The sequence below is a fragment of the Equus przewalskii genome, chromosome 12 (assembly GCF_037783145.1).
Source record: "Equus przewalskii isolate Varuska chromosome 12, EquPr2, whole genome shotgun sequence".
Taxonomy (NCBI): domain Eukaryota; kingdom Metazoa; phylum Chordata; class Mammalia; order Perissodactyla; family Equidae; genus Equus; species Equus przewalskii.
The window spans coordinates 25,424,862-25,443,860 of record NC_091842.1 but is presented as its reverse complement, the minus strand read 5'-3'; the positions used below and the strand labels follow the sequence as shown (position 1 = coordinate 25,443,860).

Below are 18,999 nucleotides of genomic sequence, written 5' to 3'. Positions count from 1 at the left end.
ACCCTGAGACAGAACAAAGCTGAGCTTTAAGCTTGTATACTGATTACAATCCACAACGCTCTCCCACACTGTCCTGGGAACTCCTAATGCATATTATCATAAAATAGCATTTTGGGGGGGTTAATGTTTCTAATTGAATTAAAATGTACACACAATGAGTTTGGGTGGGAGGCAGAGATTAATCGAATTATTCTCAACTAGGAACATAATTGCAGAATTTGCAATATGGAGTAGTATCTCCCATAAGACTAACTTTCTGAAAGATACTAAATATAAACCTGGGACAAAATATGAAAAACAATACCAGAATGTACTAAAGAGCAACCAAAAGCAGGCAGAAAACGGAGGGAGGAGATTGGAGGAAATGAATGGCCCTGGGCAAGTTTCCCATTTTTATGGGGAAAATTCAAGAAGGAGAGAACCAGGGAAGGAGATCCCCCAATTCTGTCTATACATTTTGCCCAAATTTCTCAGGGATCCCTGAACTACACAGAATCCTTTCAGTCTCAGGTTAAAAGAACTGAACAGAGTTTTCAGTTGCTGGACCCTGCAGGGAGTTTGGAGTATGGCTAAGTTAACTGCCTGCTAAAACAAACAAATAAAATAACCACACTTCAGAAAAATATAACAAAATCCAGAATCTCTACAACATATGATAGACGATGTTCAGCATAAAATCCAAAATTTTACTAGACATACAAAGAAACAGAAAAATATGACCCATTCTCAAGAGAAAAAGGACATCAATAGAGAAAACTGATGACCCAGATATTAGAATTAGTAGACATGGATTTTCATAACTATGCTATAGCTTTAGTGACTATGCTCAAGAATTAAAGTAAAATATACTCATGATGAACAAATTTAAAAATTTAGGAGAGAGATTATTTTTTTAAATTGAGAATCTCTAACTGAAAAATACATTACCTTAAATTAAAAATTCACCGAATGGCCTTTAAAGTAGATTGGAGATCACCGAAGAAAGTCAGTGAACTAAAGGTAGATCAAAAGAAATTATCCAGGGGCCGGCCCCGTGGCTGAGTGGTTAAGTTCCCATGCTCCGCTGCAGCCACCCACGGTTTTGCTGGTTCGGATCCTGGGCACGGACATGGCACCACTCATCAGGCCACGCTGAGGTGGCGCCCCACGTGCCACAATTAGAAGGACCCACAACTAAAATATATAGAACTATGTACAGGGGTGATTTGGGGAGAAAAAGCAGGAGAAAAAAAAAGATTGGCAACAGTTGTTAGCTCAGGTGACAATCTTTTAGAAAAAGAAATTATCCAGTCTGAAGAACTGAGAGAAGAATATCGAAAAAGAATGAACAGAGCCTCAGTATATATATATAATATATTATCCATGGCATATATAATATATATGTACATTAATATACTAGAATTGTATGTACATTATATGTACATACATGCACACATACACACAGCTACACCTTGGCTGAATGCTTTTTCTATTGGAGTTTCCTGTCCAAACTGACCTGAAATCCAAGTTCCTTTAAAAACAGAGTAAGTTTTTTTCAACTTCTAGGCTCCGTGAACTGGAATTTTACTGCTAACACAGTGCGTTAATGAAAATTCCAAATACTGCGACACCCAGGTCTTGCCTGCAAGAGCATGTACAGCCTTTGCTGACAACCCAGCTGCTCAAGTAAATATGGGACTGAGCCAGAGAAGCTTGCCCTGGAGTGAGGAGGAAGGAAGGCAGGAGCCCACATCAGTGTTAACCTAGAACAGGCTTCTCAACTTTGGCACTGTTGACATTTTGGACTTGGTAATTCTTTGTTGAAGGGGTGCTGTCCTGTGTATTGTAGGATGTTTAGCAGCATCCCTGTCCTCCATCTACTAAATTCCAGCAGCAACTCCCCAGTTGTGACAATTAAGAATGTCCCCAGACATTACCAAATGTCCCCTGGAGGGTAAAATCACCCCTGTTTTGGTACCACTGACCTAGAGTCTAGGTACAGACACTTCTTTCCTTCGGCAGCTGTAATTCCTTCCCGCAGCTGCAGCTGAATCCAGGCTGCACTTCTCCCAGCACTTGCAGACCCAGCGGCAAGTCATGCCTGAATTAGGAGACACTAGCACCAGCTGGCCTGTGCCCATCCTCAGAAGTCTGGGTCAGCCCACGGAGCCCCTCCTCTGAGCTCAGAGACATCAGCCCAGCTGAGTAGTGCCCCTCCTTGTAGATCGGAGTTTCATACCACCACCCACCAATGGGCTTCCTCCTCTGAGTTTCTAAGTTTTCCCCTTGTTTCTTCAGCTGTAGGAGTGGTAGCTGCTTCTTGCAACTGCTACCTTCATGATGCCTTAGAGTGCCTTTTAATCTCTCAGTCACTTAGTGAGTGATTTTGTAACTAAACAGCTTTTTTATGTTAAAGTCTCTATGTTAAAATAACTGAGGTGATTTTCTCCTGACTGGACTGATTGATGTAATGTTCTTCCTCTCTCCCGTCCCCTCCCTTCTTTTCTTGTTCTCTGGTAAACTTATACTCCCTTTAGAGCCCTGACAAATATCATCCTTTTCTGGAGCTTTCCTGGACTCTGCTGGGCGGAACCAACCACCCTCCTCTGGTCCCCGGCACTTGGTATAGTGCTTCTCACCTGTGGTAAAGCCCTGTGTATATATCTCTGTTGCTCCTACTAGACTGTAAACTCCTAAGAGCAGGAACCATATAACATCATTTCTGCATTCCTGGTACAGTGCTGTGCACGTATTTAGGCTTGGTAAATGTCTGTTGAATGAATGAATGAATGAAGAACTGAGTGCCACAGGACTTCTGATTGTTTCAATCTGATGCTGTGTTTTCTCCCTCCTCTCTTTCTGCCTAGATGGCAGTCTCAGTGAGCATTGGCATGGACTCTCGTTGCATTCCCTCCAATGGCTGGCCCACTGCTTGGCAATGACACCATTCCAGCACCCTCATTGTGTTGAGTTTCTCTTAGCTGGGTCTCTTTTGCTCAGTAGATATTAAGCTCCTTGAGGATAGGGTTTGTTTGGCATAAAGGAGATTCTTACTATATATTTTGCTGAATGAATTGCTGAAGGGATCTAGGGGAGGTTTTGAGGGAAAACCCTTGAAGGATGGGGAGGGTGTTTAGAAGTGGAGCCTTCATCCTTGGTAGCAGAGATGGTGGGAGGAAATTCAGAGAAATTGTTTAGGAAATCATTGACTATTCTGGTCTGGTAGAACGCAGGGCACATGGAGAGGAAATTTGGGAGACAAGGCAGCATAGCTGAGTAGGACACAGATTTTGGGTGCTGAGAACCAGATTAAGCAATGTGTGCAGTATTTTACGGGGAAGTCCAGGGGTCCTGGTGTAAGGGACTGGCATCACCAGACCTCCATTTTTGAGGAGAGCCCACAGAGTGCAAGAGGAGAAACTAGTGGAGGAGGCCATTCAGGAAAAGCTGTGTCCTGTAAAACCCAACAGGAGGGTTAACTCAGAGAGCAAGGATCCCACTGCCCTGATAGTTCTATTCTGTAGGAAGCGGATTCTCTTCATGGAGGAAGATGATGAATACTCCATGCTATAGACAATGGAGACCAAAAGGAAGTGAGAAAGGGAAAGAATCAGAATGTAACAATTATCCCAGGTTGAATGGTTTAGCTTCATCTTTTTTAATCTAATTAGCGTAGAGTTTTTCAGAATTTGATGTATTTTGTAAGACATGAAAGATAACAAAGTGTCTGTCTTGGCTTTTAAGTAGATGTGTGTGGCTGGGCAACAGCGGTGTGTGGAATTCAGCTGGGTTCTGTTTCAACAGGGAATATGAGTCCATTATAATTCTTAAAGAAAGAAAACGACAGCAATTTGAGTATGACCTGCATTATCATCATCTTTTAAATGCAGTTAATGATATCAGCTTTCCTTTATGTTCTAGGGCTTTTTGGAAAATTAAATAAGATGAAGGATGTAGAAGTACTTTGTAAATCATCAAGTGCTTACAAAATCCATCCATTCTTCCAGCAGATATGTACTAAGGTTGTCGGATCTGACATGAATGAGGGCAGGCCCTTGGGGTTGCAGGCTTGAATAAGCCCTGGTCTCTGTCCTTCAAATCTCTACATGAACTGATGAGCTTTCATAAAGATACTCTCCATGCCACAGGAGAAGGTTAGCATACTTTATAAGGGATTGTTACTAATATTACATTTAGTAAGGTGGGCTTTGTTGCTAATGGCTGCCAAGTTGATGTCTTCGGTTTTTCTAGAAGAGTACTCAGGGAGGCAGTAATACCATGTGATTAAAAGGAACTGGGCTTTGGAGACAAAGGATGAGCTGCAAGCTTATCCTCACTGGTGACACTGGCATAACTCCTATCTAACTCAGAAGGTTACTGAGATCACTATATCGACCACATTAGAATCTCTTGTTCACATCCATTTATTCATAAAACTTGTAACTCTAGGTGTTTCCTACCTCCCGGCCAGAGAAAGACAGAGAATAAGTAAGTAGACAAATAGACAAGATACTTTTAGTTGGCGAGAAGTGCTATGAAGAAAATGAAAGGGGTGATGTAATGGGGAGTGATGGGGCGAGGGCTGCTGCTACTGTAGGGCTATCAGGGAAGAACTGTTTGTGACAGGGACATTTGAGCCCGGACCTAAATGACAAGAAGCAGCAGCCAGGTGAAGAAGTTGGGGGAGGAGCATGCCAAGAAGTGGAGCACCTGGCACCCTGAGACAGGAAAGAGCCAGATCCATTTGATGATCAGAAGGAAGGTTAGCGATCTAAGTGTCAAGCACAAGGGAGAAAGATGTAGCACATGAAGTCAGAGAGGCAGGTAGAGGCCAAATCATGTAGGACTTTGAAGGCCATGATGAAGAGTTCAGAATTTATACTGAGAGTGGGAAGCCACTGGCAGGTTGAAGCAAGGGAATAGTGTCAGTTGATGTACATTTTGAGAAGATCAGCCAGGCTGCTGTGTGGGGAATACTCTATGGAGGTGACAGAATGGGAAAGGAGAGCAGGTAGGAAACAGATAGCTGTCCTGGCAACAGGCAATTGCCAGCTGGACTAAGGCAATGGTAGTAGTGGTAGTGGTAGGGGGGTTGCAGATGGTAGGTCAGACAGCAGACAAGCTTGGCCCTAGGAGCAGGAGTCTTACCCGCGCTGGTAAGGTCATTTCATTCATCTGATGACTCCATAATGCTTTCCCTGGCTTCTTGAACTTTGAACTCTACTCGTCATTGGAGCAAAAGTAGTGGTGGCTTTCTTTCTTCAGCACTTCAGACTTGGCTTTTTTGTCTCCAGCTCCAGTTCTTCTTAGATCAGGGGCTTTGAAGTGAGACAGACCTGGATTGGAATCCCTGCTCCAACACTTACTAAATAGTTGAATGGATAACTTTTTAATTTAATATCTCCAATCCTCAATTTCCTAGCAAAAAATGAACTTAATAATAATGCCTGCTTCTTGCAAACTTATGCTGAAGCATCAAGTGAGATAATATTTGTGGAAAGCTTCTCAATGAAAGTCACTTGGCTTTCACTCTGAATTATCTCCTTCAACCTCCCACCTTAGACTGGGATGGGAGGCCACATGTTTCTGCTGAAACTCCAGCACCAGCCTGGCAGCCAAGTCAAATTTCAACCTCAGCAGAAAGACAAATTCCCACTTGAAAAGCAAAGTCCTTGCTAATCCTTATGGTTCCCTGGTGAGAATTTTTAAAAGGTGCCCCTGGGAAGATGCACTTCTGCTGGGGATGGTCTGCGCAACTCTGAGCAACAGCCTCAATGAGAAAAACTGTGGGCAGATCAAAAAAAAGGAGAAAACTTCCAATGTGAATATTAATTGTGAATGTCAGGTACCTTCTGGATCATCACCGGTGCGTTTCGGCAAAAAGAAAGGAAACTAGAGAGTAAGTCTAACAGTGACACCCCTTTGTCACTGTGGGCAGACAAGGAACGAGCCCTTTCTGTGCCTCTCAATGACCTGACATGGCATCCCAGTGGCCCACTCAACAGTGTTTAAGGAGGGAGGAGTGGCTGTGGAATTTTGTTGTAAGTCTGTCAGAGACAAAAAATCTGCCAAAAGTATACAGTTCTATTTATTTCACTCCAGGTATTTTCTATCCATAAAAATGGAAAAAAAAAATGCAATCACTCTCTTTGATTCTTACCTGCTTAATTTTCTCCATACCAATTACCACTACTCATCCTAATCCACATTTTGCTTATTTGTCTTAAATTTTGTCTGTTTCTCCCTTCCCCCTCCCACAACAACTAGAATGTGAATTCCACGAGGGAGGGAACTTTCCTTTTAAAGCTGCATCCTCCCTGGGGAGGACAACACCAGCACTAATAATCACTTACTAGCTGTTAGTTGAGTAAACGAGTGCAAGGCTTTGGGAGTCACCTGGTGGAGAGACCAGCTGTTACCCACATGCAACAGAGCTCTGCCTGTTTTCCCTTTGCATCCTTCTTGGTTTGGTGTGCCCAGGAATCTTGGGGGATGGTGGCGGTAAGAACCAGGCCACATCCATGCCCTGACAACTGTGCCACACTTTCCAGGCCTGGCTCTGCCCAAGAAGCTCAGTCTTGCTGGTGCCATCCCCAGAAGGAAATGGAGAACTTGGAAATCAGCTAGGCCAATGCAAACAAGAAGCCCTATAGTGACAGGGAACTCACTACCTCCTAAGGCTATCTGCCTTCATGCCTTGTACCCTCACTGTTCCTAGATTGATCCTGGAGCCACGTAGAACCAGCTTGCTGTCCAGGCTCTTCTGAACCCATCCTAGGCTCCTTGGGAAGCGAATGCCCCTGGGCCTTTGCCCTCCCAAGTGACCATGCCTAGGCAGGAGGACCAGACCCTGAACACCAGCACAGCATCCAGCTTCTAGGGTAATGTTGACTGAAATCCTGACCCACATGCACAAGTCAAGACCACAGTGATGGAGGTTCCTGAGGCTTTTCCTGTTCCGCCCACACTGCTGGGGAGATGAAAGGATCTGAGAGACAGTGAGTTCTCTCTTGTAGGGGGAGGCCAGAGGGGACTCCAATGGAGTGCAAATCACAGGATAATCTGAGTAAAGAGGGAGAAAACCAGCTAAGCTCTCTACCGTCTGTCTCCCTCCAAATTTTCCCCCAGTTGTCGCTGGAAGGATTCACAAAAAATTGACATCATTTACTTCTAGGGAGGAGAACTGTGATGGAAGTAGGGGGTGGTTTTCATTGGATACCCTTTAATAGCTTTCAGAACATCTTTCAGGTATTACCTGAACATTAAATAATAAAATTAAAATGATAAAACATCACAGCTTCTTTCAGGATGGTGCTGTCACCTCTGTAGCGCCCTTTCTGCATGACAGGTTTCAGATATCACGTTCTCTCATCTTCTGTGCAGCTTGCTGGGATATCGGGACCTGCCAAACCAGTTGCAGGATGGACTCTATCCAGCTCAAAGCCCCAGGGGTCTCTGTTTGTCTTATCCCAGCATCCTCTTCTTTTTAGAGCACTCGGACCTTGGAAGGACCAAAAAAAGTCATGACTCCATCAAAAAGCTGGATCTTAGTTTCCATAAATACCCTGCTCTTCCAAGCAAATGCCCTTTCTTTGCACACTCCTCCCCCTATCTCTCCTTCTGTGGGCAGACTGGCTTTCTAGCTGGGCTGAAGTTTTACTTAAGGGTAACAAAAATTAAATAAGAGGTTACTTCTGATCAGAGCTCACACAGCTGGGTTGCTGTGCCCAGCCTGACTGCACCTTTGCTTGCTGAGGCAGCATTCATTCTCTGGGCTCCACCTCTGCCCTTCACACATGTACCTCTCAAACATCAATCCCTGCCTGGTGGTTTACCTGAATCCTATGAGGTGCTTCCTCACACATGAACTCCATGAATCTCTACTGCATCCTTGTGGTGATGTTGGATCCCTCCCAATTTTCAGATGAGGAGACTGAGGTTCAGAGTGGGCAGGGCACCCCACTAACAGAATCAGAACTCAACCTCGCAGCCTTTAGCTCTAGAAGTTAGCTACACTCCCCATTCATCCTTGGCTACTTCCTTTTAAGTAAGATGACACTACTTGCACTTCCTTTTGAGTTTTCATTTTGGTCCCATCCCTACCCTTCTCCTCTGTAACTTTGTTCCATTCTTACTTGAATGTTTCTCAAACGTCAGTCATTCATGCCTCACCTTCATTTTCTTTTTCTTTTTCTTTTTTGCTATAAATAGGCACTATTGCCTCTAGTCTTATTTACTCAATATTTTCCTTTACATTGATTCTCTCAAAAAATTAAATAAAAACCAAAAAATATATCAATCCAAATGAAACTCTGTACTACTACTATCGTTAAGAAATTAATTCTATCTGCCACAACAGAACTAAAAAGAAATACAAAGAAAGCACATATTGTTATTGTTATTAAATCCCATTTGGATATAGTTCCTGACAAATATTTGAGACTAGTGTGTTCTGTTTTTGTTAAAAAGAGGAATTAAGGTTTTATCAATTGTTTATTTCTATGATAATGTTGCCTAACAAACAATCCTCAAATCTCAATGGCTTACAGCAACACACATTTATTTCTCACAAGTCACCAGGCTGTCTTGGAGGCTCAGTTTCAGGCTGTGGGTTGGGGTATGTCTGCCCTACAAGTCTTTCACTCTGAGACCAGTGGCTATCTAGGGCATGCTCTTCTCATGGTGAACGGCAGACGAACCAAAAATCAAGGCAAACCATGAAAGCACATATAAAACCTCTGCTTGCATCATGCTCGCTTGTATTCCATTGACCAAAGCAAGCTACACCACCAAGCTCAACCTCATGGAGCAGAGAACTGTATTCCTCCCTGGAGTACAGGTGGAGAGGGATGAGTAGAGAGTGAATATTTGCTGAATCACGAATAAACTCCACCACAAAGGAGTGGAAGACACAGAAGGAGCAAACTGAAACTTTCTAACTGACTTAATTCAAGAGAACTGGAAAGGACTTAACCCAACTGTAATGCACGTCCTAGTGGTGAGCTCACTCTGATTCTGAACAAAATCAGGGTTCTTTTAGCAAGGAACAAGATGGTGTGGAGGTGGTGGTGGAGAATGGCCACTGGTCAAGTGTATTTGTCTGCTAAGGCTGTTATAACAAAATACTACACACCAGGGGGTTTTAACCAACAGAAATTAATTTTCTCCAAGTTCTGGAGGCTGGAAGTCCAAGATCAAGGTGCTGGCAGTGTTGGTTTCCTCTTGACTTGCATATGGCCATCCTCTTGCAGCCTCTTCATATGATTGACCCTCTGTGCACACACCCCTAGTGTCTCTCTGTGTGTCTAATCTCCTCTTCTTATCAGGACACCATGATATTGGATTAGGGCCCACCCTAATGGCCTCATTTTAACTTAATCACCTCTTTAAATGCCCTATCTTCAAATATAGTCACATTCTGAGGTCCTGGGAGTTAGGGCTTCAACATATGAAATTTGGGGGACACAATTCAGTCCATGACCATAGGAGAAAAGCAATGTTTGTCACACTTGTTCAAGTCCCTCCCTCCTTCAAAAATTGTTTCCTTGATTCTATATCTTTTCTTCTATTCCTTCCCCTTCCAATTAATGTTTATTAAAAAGAGTAGACTACATTAGCTGTTTCCATTGCTGTCCATCCCTCACTAATAATCCACAGCCATCAGTTTTCTATTCTTAATTACTCTATTGAATTTTTTTGGAAACAAGTTCTCTAATGTTCTTGCTGCCAAATACAATGGATTCTTGGCCATTCTTGTCAATGATAATCAATTCTTGAATTGCTCTCTTTCATCTTTCTGTTATCACACCCTGCCTTTTCTGAGTCTTCTTTCTCAACATTGTCCATGGAATTCTCTTCCTCTTTCTTCTTTTTAAATATTATTGTACTTCAAGGACTCATCCTCAGCCAACAATTCCTCTCATTCCATATGCACTCTGTCCATCTCTCTCTCTCACCTCTCTCTCTCTCTCTCTCAATAACTTACTAAACCATATTTAAAATCTTGACCTCTCCCCTGAATTCACACTTAAATATCCAACTGATTACTAAATATATGCTAACCTTGGTCAGAGAGGGTGATGTCAGCATCATGGCTGACTGAGCTCTCCCTGTAAACTCTCCCTTTTAAGATACAATGAAAAGGACATTCATATTCCAACAGAGGACATCCACACAACACAAAAGACATCTGAGAGACCCATGCAGCCATGTGGCAGAAATGTAGGTGCTGGAGCCTCCTCCAAGGAAGTGGAAAGAGGTAAGAGAATTCTTCTCTTCCTCCCCAAAGGGCAGTAACCCAGGCATTGCATATAGCTCTGAGAGAAAAGGGAGAGGGGAGGCCCTCCACGGGAACACCAGTGCTCTCCAAGGTCCCTCACAGCCCAGGGTAAAGCCCCACACAGAGGTGACTAGCTATTGTGGAGATGTCTTCATTAAGCTAACACTCCAAGAGAACATATAGTGAGGTCAGAGTGAGAAGCCCCTGAGATCATGCAAGAGAAAGAAAGTGCCTCTCCCCCAACCCTCTGTGCCCATTCAACACATAGGAGCTGTGCTGCAGATTATGATGGGCTCAGAATACACATCTCTTAACCCCCACCCAGTGGCGGCAGGTGGAAGTGGTGATCAAATACTACCGCAATGAGGAAACACAAATCCATGCTGTCTAGCAGTATGAAAAAATATTAAATCTCCAGACCCAAAGGAAAATGACAAGTACCCAGAAATCAATTCTGAATGCACATAAATCTGTAATCTAAATCACAGAGAATTCAAAATAGCTATCATAAAAAACTCAACAAGTTACAAGAAAATGCAGATAGAAGTTCTAGGAATTCAGGACCTACTTCATAAAAGAGATTGAAACTATAAAAAAAAAAAACAATCAGAAATATTGGAGATGAAAAACACAATAAATGAGATTAAGAAAAACATTGATTCCCTGAATAATAGAGCTGATATTATGGAGGAGTGAATCAGGAATCTTGAGGACAGAAATATAGAAATGCTTCCGATGGAGGAGGAAAGAGTACTAAGACTAAAAAAGAATGAAGAAATTCTCTGAGAAATATCCGGCTCAATTAGGAAATGTACCATAAGAATTATAGGTATTACAGAGGGAGAAGAGAAGGAGAATGGAGCAGAAAGCTTGTTCAAAGAAATAATGTCTGAGAACTTCCAAAACCTAGGGAAGGAGCTGGAAATACAAGTGAAAAAAGGCAATAGATCTCCTAACTATAACAATGTAAAAAGACCTTTTCCAAGGCATATAGAAGTAAAGCCGGCAAAAGTAAATGACAAGGAAAAAATATTAAGGGCAGCAAGGCAGAAGAAAAGAACTTCAAAGGAACCCCTATCAGGCTTTCAGTGCATTTCTCAGCAGAAATCTTACAGGCTAGGAGAGAGTGGAATGATACATTCAAAATTCTGAAAGACAAAATCTTACAGCCAAAAATACTCTATCCATCAAAATATCCTTCAGATATGATGGAGAAATAAAAACTTCCCCAGATAAAGAAAAGCTAAGGAAGTGCATCACCACAAGACCCCCACACACAATAAATCCCCAAGAAGGCCCTTATACCTGAAAAAAAAAATAAAGGAGTTACAAAGTCCTGAGTCAGGAGATAAACAGGTAGACAAAATGAGAAAATTGTAGCTATCCATCAGAACAGGTTAGCAAACACTCAAGTATAACGTTAAAGGTAAAGGTAAGAAAGACACCACAAATAAATATAACCTTTTCATTTTAACCACAAACTCACAATACAAGATGGCATAAGATGTGACAAAAACAACTTAGGAGAGGAAGAGGGAAGGGATGGAATCAGCTTAGTCTAAGGAAATAAGGGGTTATCAGAAAATGGACTATCTTATTTATGAGACTATTCATACAAACCTTATGGTAAGCACTAAACAAATAAGTAAAACAGAAATACAAATAATAAATAAGAAGAAAATCAGCACAGAAAACTACCTAATAGAATGGGTGGTTTGAATTACACAGGACAAGAAACAAAGGAAATGCAGGAGAACTGGAAAATGAGAGATAAAATGGCAGCATTAAGCCCTCATATATCAATAATCACTCTAAATGTAAACGGATTGAATTCTCTAGTAAAAAGACACAGAGTTGTGGGATGGATCAAAAACAAGATCCAACAATATGCTGTCTCCAAGAAACACATCTCAGCTCCAATGGCAAACACAGGCTCAGAGTGAAAGGATGGAAGATGATACTACAAGCTAATGGCAAACAAAAGAAAGCAGATGTTGCCATACTTACATCAAACAAAGTAGACTTCAAGATAAAACAGTTAAAGAAAGAGACAAAGAGGGGTAATATGTAATGATAAAAGTGACACTCCACCAAGAAGACATAACACTTATAGATATCTATGCATGCAATGCAGGAGCACCAAAGTACATAAGCAACTATTAACAAACCTAAAAGGAGATACTAACAACAACAAAATGATAGTAGGGGACCTCAACACTCCACTCACATCAATGGATATATCATCCACACAGAAAGTCAAGAAGGAAACAGTGGAATTAAGTGAAAAATTAGACCAGATGGACTTAATAGATACACATAGAACACTCCATCCAAAAACAGCAGGTTACACATTCTTCTCAAGTGCACATGGAACATTCTCAAGGATAGACCATATGCTGGGAAACAAGGCAGACCTCAGTAAATTTAAGAAGATCGAAATAATAACAAGCATCTTTTCCAACCACAATGCTACAAAACTAGAAATTAACTACAAGAAAAAAGCTGAGAAAGGGACAAAGATGTGGAGACTAAACAACATGCTACTGAACAACCAATGTGTCATTGAAGAAATTAAAGGAGAAATCAAAAAATATCTGGAGACAAATGAAAATGAAAACATACCATACTAACTCATATAAGATGCAGCAAAAGCGGTCCTAAGAGGGAAATTCATTGCAATACAGACTCACCTTAACAAATAAGAAAAATCCTAAGTAAGCAACCTCAACCACACCTATGAGAATTGGAAAAGAAGAACAAACAAAGCCCAAAGTCAGCATAAGGAGGGAAATAATAAAAATGAGAGCAGAAGTAAATGAAAATGAAACAAAAAAGATAGTAGAAATGATCAATGAAACAAAGAGCTGGTTCTTTATGAAAATAAACAAAATTGGCAAAGCCTTAGACAGACTCACAAAGAAAAAAAGATAGAAAGCTCAAATAAATAAAATTAGACATGAAAGAGAGGAAACTGCAACAGATACCACAGAAATACAAAAGATTATAAGAGAATACTATGAAAAACTATATGCCAATAAATTGGACTATCTAGAAGAAATGGATAAATTCTTAGATTCATACAACCTCACAAAGCTGAATCAAGAAGAAATAGAGAATATGAATAGATCAATCACAAGTAAAGAGATTGAAACAGTAATCAAAAACCTCCCAAAAAATAGAACTCTAGGACCAGACGGCTTCCCTGGAGAATTCCACCAAACATTCAAAGAAGAGTTAATACCTATCCTTCTCAAACTATTCCAAAAAATTGAGGAAAACGGAACACTTCCCAACACATTCTACAAGGCCAACACCACCTTGATACCAAAGCCTGACAAGGAAAACTACAGGCCAATATCATTGATGAACATAGATGCAAAAATCCTCAACAAAATATTGGCAACCCAAATACAGCAATACATCAAAAAGATCATACACCATGATCAAGTGGGCTTTATACCAGGGACACAAGGATGGTTCCACATCCACAAATCAATCAATGTGATGCACCACATTAACAAAAGGAGGAATAAAAACCACATGATCATCTCAATAGACACAGAGAAAGCATTTGACAAGATCCAACATCCATTTATGATAATAACTCTTAAAAAAATGGGTACAGAAGGAAATTACCTCAACATAATATGGCCATATGTGACAAACCCTCAGCCAACATCATACTCAATGGGGAAAAACTAAGCATCATCCCTCTGAGAACAGGTACAAGACAAAGGTGCCCACTTTCACCACTCTTATTTGACATAGTACTGGAGGTTTTGGCCAGAGCAATTAGGCAAGGAAAACAAATAAAAGGAATCCAAATAGGAAATGAAGAAGAGAAACTCTCAGTGTTTGCAGATGACATGATTTTATATATAGAAAACCTTAAAGAGTCAATTGCAAAACTATTAGAAATAATCAACAACTACAGTAAAGTTGCAGGGTACAAATTCAACTTACAAAAATCAGTTGCTTTTCTATATTCTAATAAAAAACTAACAGAAAGAGAACTCCAGAACACAATTCCATTTACAATCGCAACAAAAAGAATAAAATATCTAGGAATATTTAACCAAGGAGGTGAAAGACCTATACAGTGAAAATGATAAGACATTACTGAAAGAAATCAATGATGACATAAAGAAATGGAAAGATATTCCATGCACATGGATCAGAAGACTAAACATAGTTAAAATGTCCATACTACCCAAAGCAATCTACAGCTTTGATGTAATCCCAATGAGAATCCTAATGACATGGAATTAGAACAAAGACTCCTAAAATTCACATAGGGCAACAAATACCCTGAATAGCTAAAGAAATCCTGAGAAAAAAGAACAAAGCTGGAGGCCTCACAAACCCTGACTTCAAAATGTACTACAAAGCTATAGTAATCAAAACAGCATGGTACTGGTACAGAAACAGGCACACAGCTCAGTGGAACAGAATTGAAAGCCCAGAAATAAAACCACAACTAATCTTCTACAAAGGTGCTAAGAAGATACAATGGAAAAAAGAAAGTCTCTTCAATAAATGGTGTTGGGAAAACTGGATAGCCACATGCAAAAGAATGAAAGTAGACCATTATCTTTCACCATACGCAAAAATAAACTCAAAGTGGACCAATGACCTGAAAGTAAGACCCAAAACCATAAAACTTCTAGAAGAAAATATAGGTGGTACACTCTTTGACATTGGTCTTAAAAGGATCTTTTCTAATACCATGTCCTCTAGGACAATGAAAGCAAAAGAAAAAATAAACAAGCGGGACCTCATCAGACTAAAGAGCTTCTGCAAGTCAAAGGAAACCAGGATCAACACAAAAAGACAACCCATCAATTGGGAGAAAATATTTGCAACTCTATATATGACAAGGGTTTAATCTCCATAATATATAAAGAACTCACACAAATCAACAAAAAAAACACCAAACAACCTGATCAAAACATGGGCAGAGGATATGAATAGACATTTCTCCAAAGAAGATATACAGATGACCAGTAGGCACATGAAAAGATGTTCAACATCACTAATCATTGGGGAAATGCAAATCAAAACTACACTAAGATATCACCTTACATCTGTTAAAATGTCTATAATCACCAAGACAAAAAATAACAAATGTTGGAGAGGTTGTAGAGAAAAGGGAACCCATGCACACTGCTTATGGGAATGCAAACTGGTGCAGCCACTATGGAAAACACTACAGAGATTTCCCCAAAAGTAAAAATAGAAATACCATATGACCCAGCTATCCCACTATTGGGTATTTATCCAAAGAAAATGAAATCAACCATTCAAAGAGACTTATGCACCCTATGTTCACTGCAGCATTATTCACTATAGCTAAGACATGGAAGCAACCCAAGTTCCCATTGACTGATGATTGGATAACAAACATGTGGTGCATATATACAATGGAATACTACTCAGCCATAAAAGAAGATGAAATCATCCCATTCGCAACAACATGGATGGACCTTAAGAGTATTATGTTAAGTGAAATAAACCAGACAGAGAAAGACAAACATCATATGATTTCACTCATACGTGGAAGATAAACAAATACACAAAGAGAACAGTTCAGTGGTTACCAGGGAGAAAGGGGCTGGGGGGTAGGCACAAAGCACGAAGGGGAACACTTACATGGTGATAGACAAATAATAATATATAACTGAAATTTCACAATGTTGTAAACTATTACTTCAATAAAATAAATAAATACATGCTAACCTCGATATTCCATAGATAACATAGATAAATTAACATGACCACAACTGGATTCAATGTTCCTCCCTCCAAATCTGTTCCTCTCAGAAAATATTATAACCACCTACCCCAGTTTACCTGATCAAAAAAAACCTGAGACATCATCCTTCAGTGCCACCTTTCCCTTAACCCCATCTACATAATTTAGTTGCTAAGTCATCAAGTTCCGGGGAGAAGGAATTCTTTTAAGTATTTCTCAATTTCTCCTGTAATACATTCGCCACTCAGCTACCAAGGTAATCGCTTAGAAATGCATTGTTGACTGAGTTCGTTACTCTCCAGATGAAGTCCAAACTCCCTATCATGTGATATAATGACCACCCCTCTGTCATTTCACAACTTGAACCTGATGTTGAAATAATAGTGAATGTCAGCTGAGGTGACTCCCCGTCTCCAGGGTAAGTTCCTCCTTTTATGTGTGGATAATTGCAGCCAGCCTGGGACTTTAATAGACTAGAAAGGCTTTTACCAGACAAGGACACGAAGGACGAGGTGGTCTATCTTTACCTCATCCTGAAAAAGACAAGAGAAGGTTATTTAACTGTAGTCACAGTAGGCAAAACTTTCAGCCAGTCTGAAAGATACTGGCTGAATATCGTGATTGCTTTTACAAGCCATTTGGAGAAGGGGATGGAGCAGAGAAGAGCCAGATCCTTTTCTTTGGGTAGGTCATAGACTTCCCCTAAAGTTATGGGTTCCCAACACCAATCATTCCTGAGCCTGGAGAAAGTAAGGAGAGTGTGGACTGGGCACTGAGTAAAGGCATATGACTAAAAACAGTCTCGCTATAGGATAAAGATAGCAGTGAAAGTGTCAGGATGAGCAATCTGCTAGATTTTAAATTCTTGGAAGCCCTCAGTTAAATGATACTCCCTTAAACATTGATAAGTCCAGATTGTGAAAAACAAAGTATTTTTATTTGATTAGCAGATTGCATTTCTCTACTAGGCCAAACAAAACTCTGGCATATTTAGTGGACTCCAGGAAGAGTATATCACAGTATCTCCACATTCTAGTGGATGTTTTAAAAGACGGCTGTAAGAGAAGTGTTTTGTCAAGGGCCAGAAGAGCAGGAAAGCAGATTGAAGGGGTGCACGGGCATTGTAGGCAGATAGGCCTGTGTGGGAACCTGACACTATGTGACTTTGGGGAATATCACGTAATCTTTTCAAGTCTTGGTTTCCTCCTCTGTCAAGGAGGAAAAATAATAGTACATGAATCAAAGGGTGACTGTAGACATTAAGCAGGATATACATATACACGTGTTTTTTTGGCACAGTGCCTGATACATGGTACGCACTTGGTAAGTGATGGCTATTATTATTACCATTGTTGCTATTATTACTCAGTATTCTTAAGAAGAGTCATAGACCCTCAGAGATCCTTTGCTGTCTTCTCCAGCTCACTTGAATCTGCTAGGAAGTTTCACCTTCTGTCTCTGAGTTGTGGTGAAGCCCTAATGGTCCTCACCCCCCTGTGTCTCCTGGACTCCTGGCTTGGGGTCCCAGAGGCCCCAAGAACTGAGTCTGTGTTTTGTTTTTCACCAATTGCCACTCTCTCCTTCTTTGTTTTCCCCAAAGACAACCCTCAGGGTCTTGACTGAAAAATGATTTTATTACTTGATTCTAGGAAGACTAGACACCACCACACACATGAGCCATGGGGGAAGGGACACCTTTTGGAGGTGCTCACACAGTTCTCACAGCTATGACCTGAGGTCTGTAGATGCCACACTGAGATGAAACATGACAGGATTTATAAAATGCCTAGCACAGTGTCTGGCACATGGCAAATGTGCAATTAATGGTGGTTCCCCTTCTCTGGTCAGGGTCACCCTAAGGTTTGGTGTGACTTGAGGGTGATGACACTCTCCCAACCACATACACAAGCCTCTCTGTATGGAGGTCTTGTCTCAGGGGTGAGATAGGGTGCCCTGGCCTTTCATTTTTAAGATCCAGTTTTCTGCTTGAATCTGTTGATCCAGTGCTGCCAAGTCCAGCTAGGCAGCCAGACAAAGGGATGGACAGAATTAATAGACAGAACACAATCTACATTATTCAATGGGACAGGAGACCATCAGCCTCAAGGACTGAAGTGAGGTCCCTCAGACTGCCACATATTTATTTGTGGGTAAAGAATTTCAAGCAAGTACAATAGCCAGAACTCATTCCTGCAGGGACATGCAAGCCAAAGTCCAAAGATTCTATTCTTCATCCCCCTGAAGCACACCAGCCCATCCCAGGTTAATCCCTTGGGGAGTATTTTAAGAACAATCAGCAAGGTATGCAGACGGCATTCCGTTCCTGCAATGGCTGGCGTTCCTAAGCCCCTTGCCTTCATGCTTGATACAATATCCCCTTCCGGCCTTTGATTCCAAGGCACAATCTGGTATCAGCCTAGGCTTAAAGCCTAGAAAGAATGCTGCTATGATCTCCTGCAGCAATCCAGCTCTTTCTTTTCTTTTATCTCTTTTCTTCCTTCCTCCCTCCTTGCCTCCCTCCATTCCTTCCTTCCTCCCATCCTCCCTTGTGTTTCTTTCCCTCTCTCCAATTCTTTCTGTCTTTCCTCCCTCCCTCCAATCCACCTTCCCTCACTCCTTCTTTTCTTTCTTAGTTGCTCTTTCTTGCTGTTTTAATCCTTCTCTCTCTTATTTTTCTTGCCTTTTTCTATGTTACCCTCTCCTTTTTGATGAGGATTATTTTAGACTGGTTACTTTTAAAAACTGCAGATGGTAAGGAGACTCTGAGGAGTAGAATTTACTTACCCTTTGTTAAGAGACATTTACATTGTAAAGGAAATCTCCATCTGTAAAGGTGTCTCCCTCTCTGTACCAGGAAGAAGGGGGGATGACCTTATCTCTAGAAACTCTTAATCAATGCCAAAGGCAAGGACTTCAATCTGCATCTTGTTTACTGTACTTGTGTGGTAATCTCCCATGATTGACTCCTCCTCCATCCCCAACATCCTCC

The 18,999-nt window shown here is 41.1% G+C and overlaps 1 protein-coding gene across 1 annotated transcript in view; it reads right to left on the bottom strand.

The window, feature by feature from the left end:
• Positions 1-7,261, bottom strand: part of LOC103564591 (acyl-coenzyme A synthetase ACSM1, mitochondrial-like) — a 54,305-nt gene extending 47,044 nt beyond the window's left edge. Inside the window, exons 1-2 of the mRNA XM_070568366.1 lie at positions 7,235-7,261; positions 5,128-5,297 (exon numbers count right to left, since the gene is read on the bottom strand). The gene's annotated coding sequence lies outside the window, so the exon portion shown is untranslated. The remainder of the gene's footprint in view (positions 1-5,127; positions 5,298-7,234) is intronic.
• Positions 7,262-18,999: the final 11,738 nt, after the last annotated feature.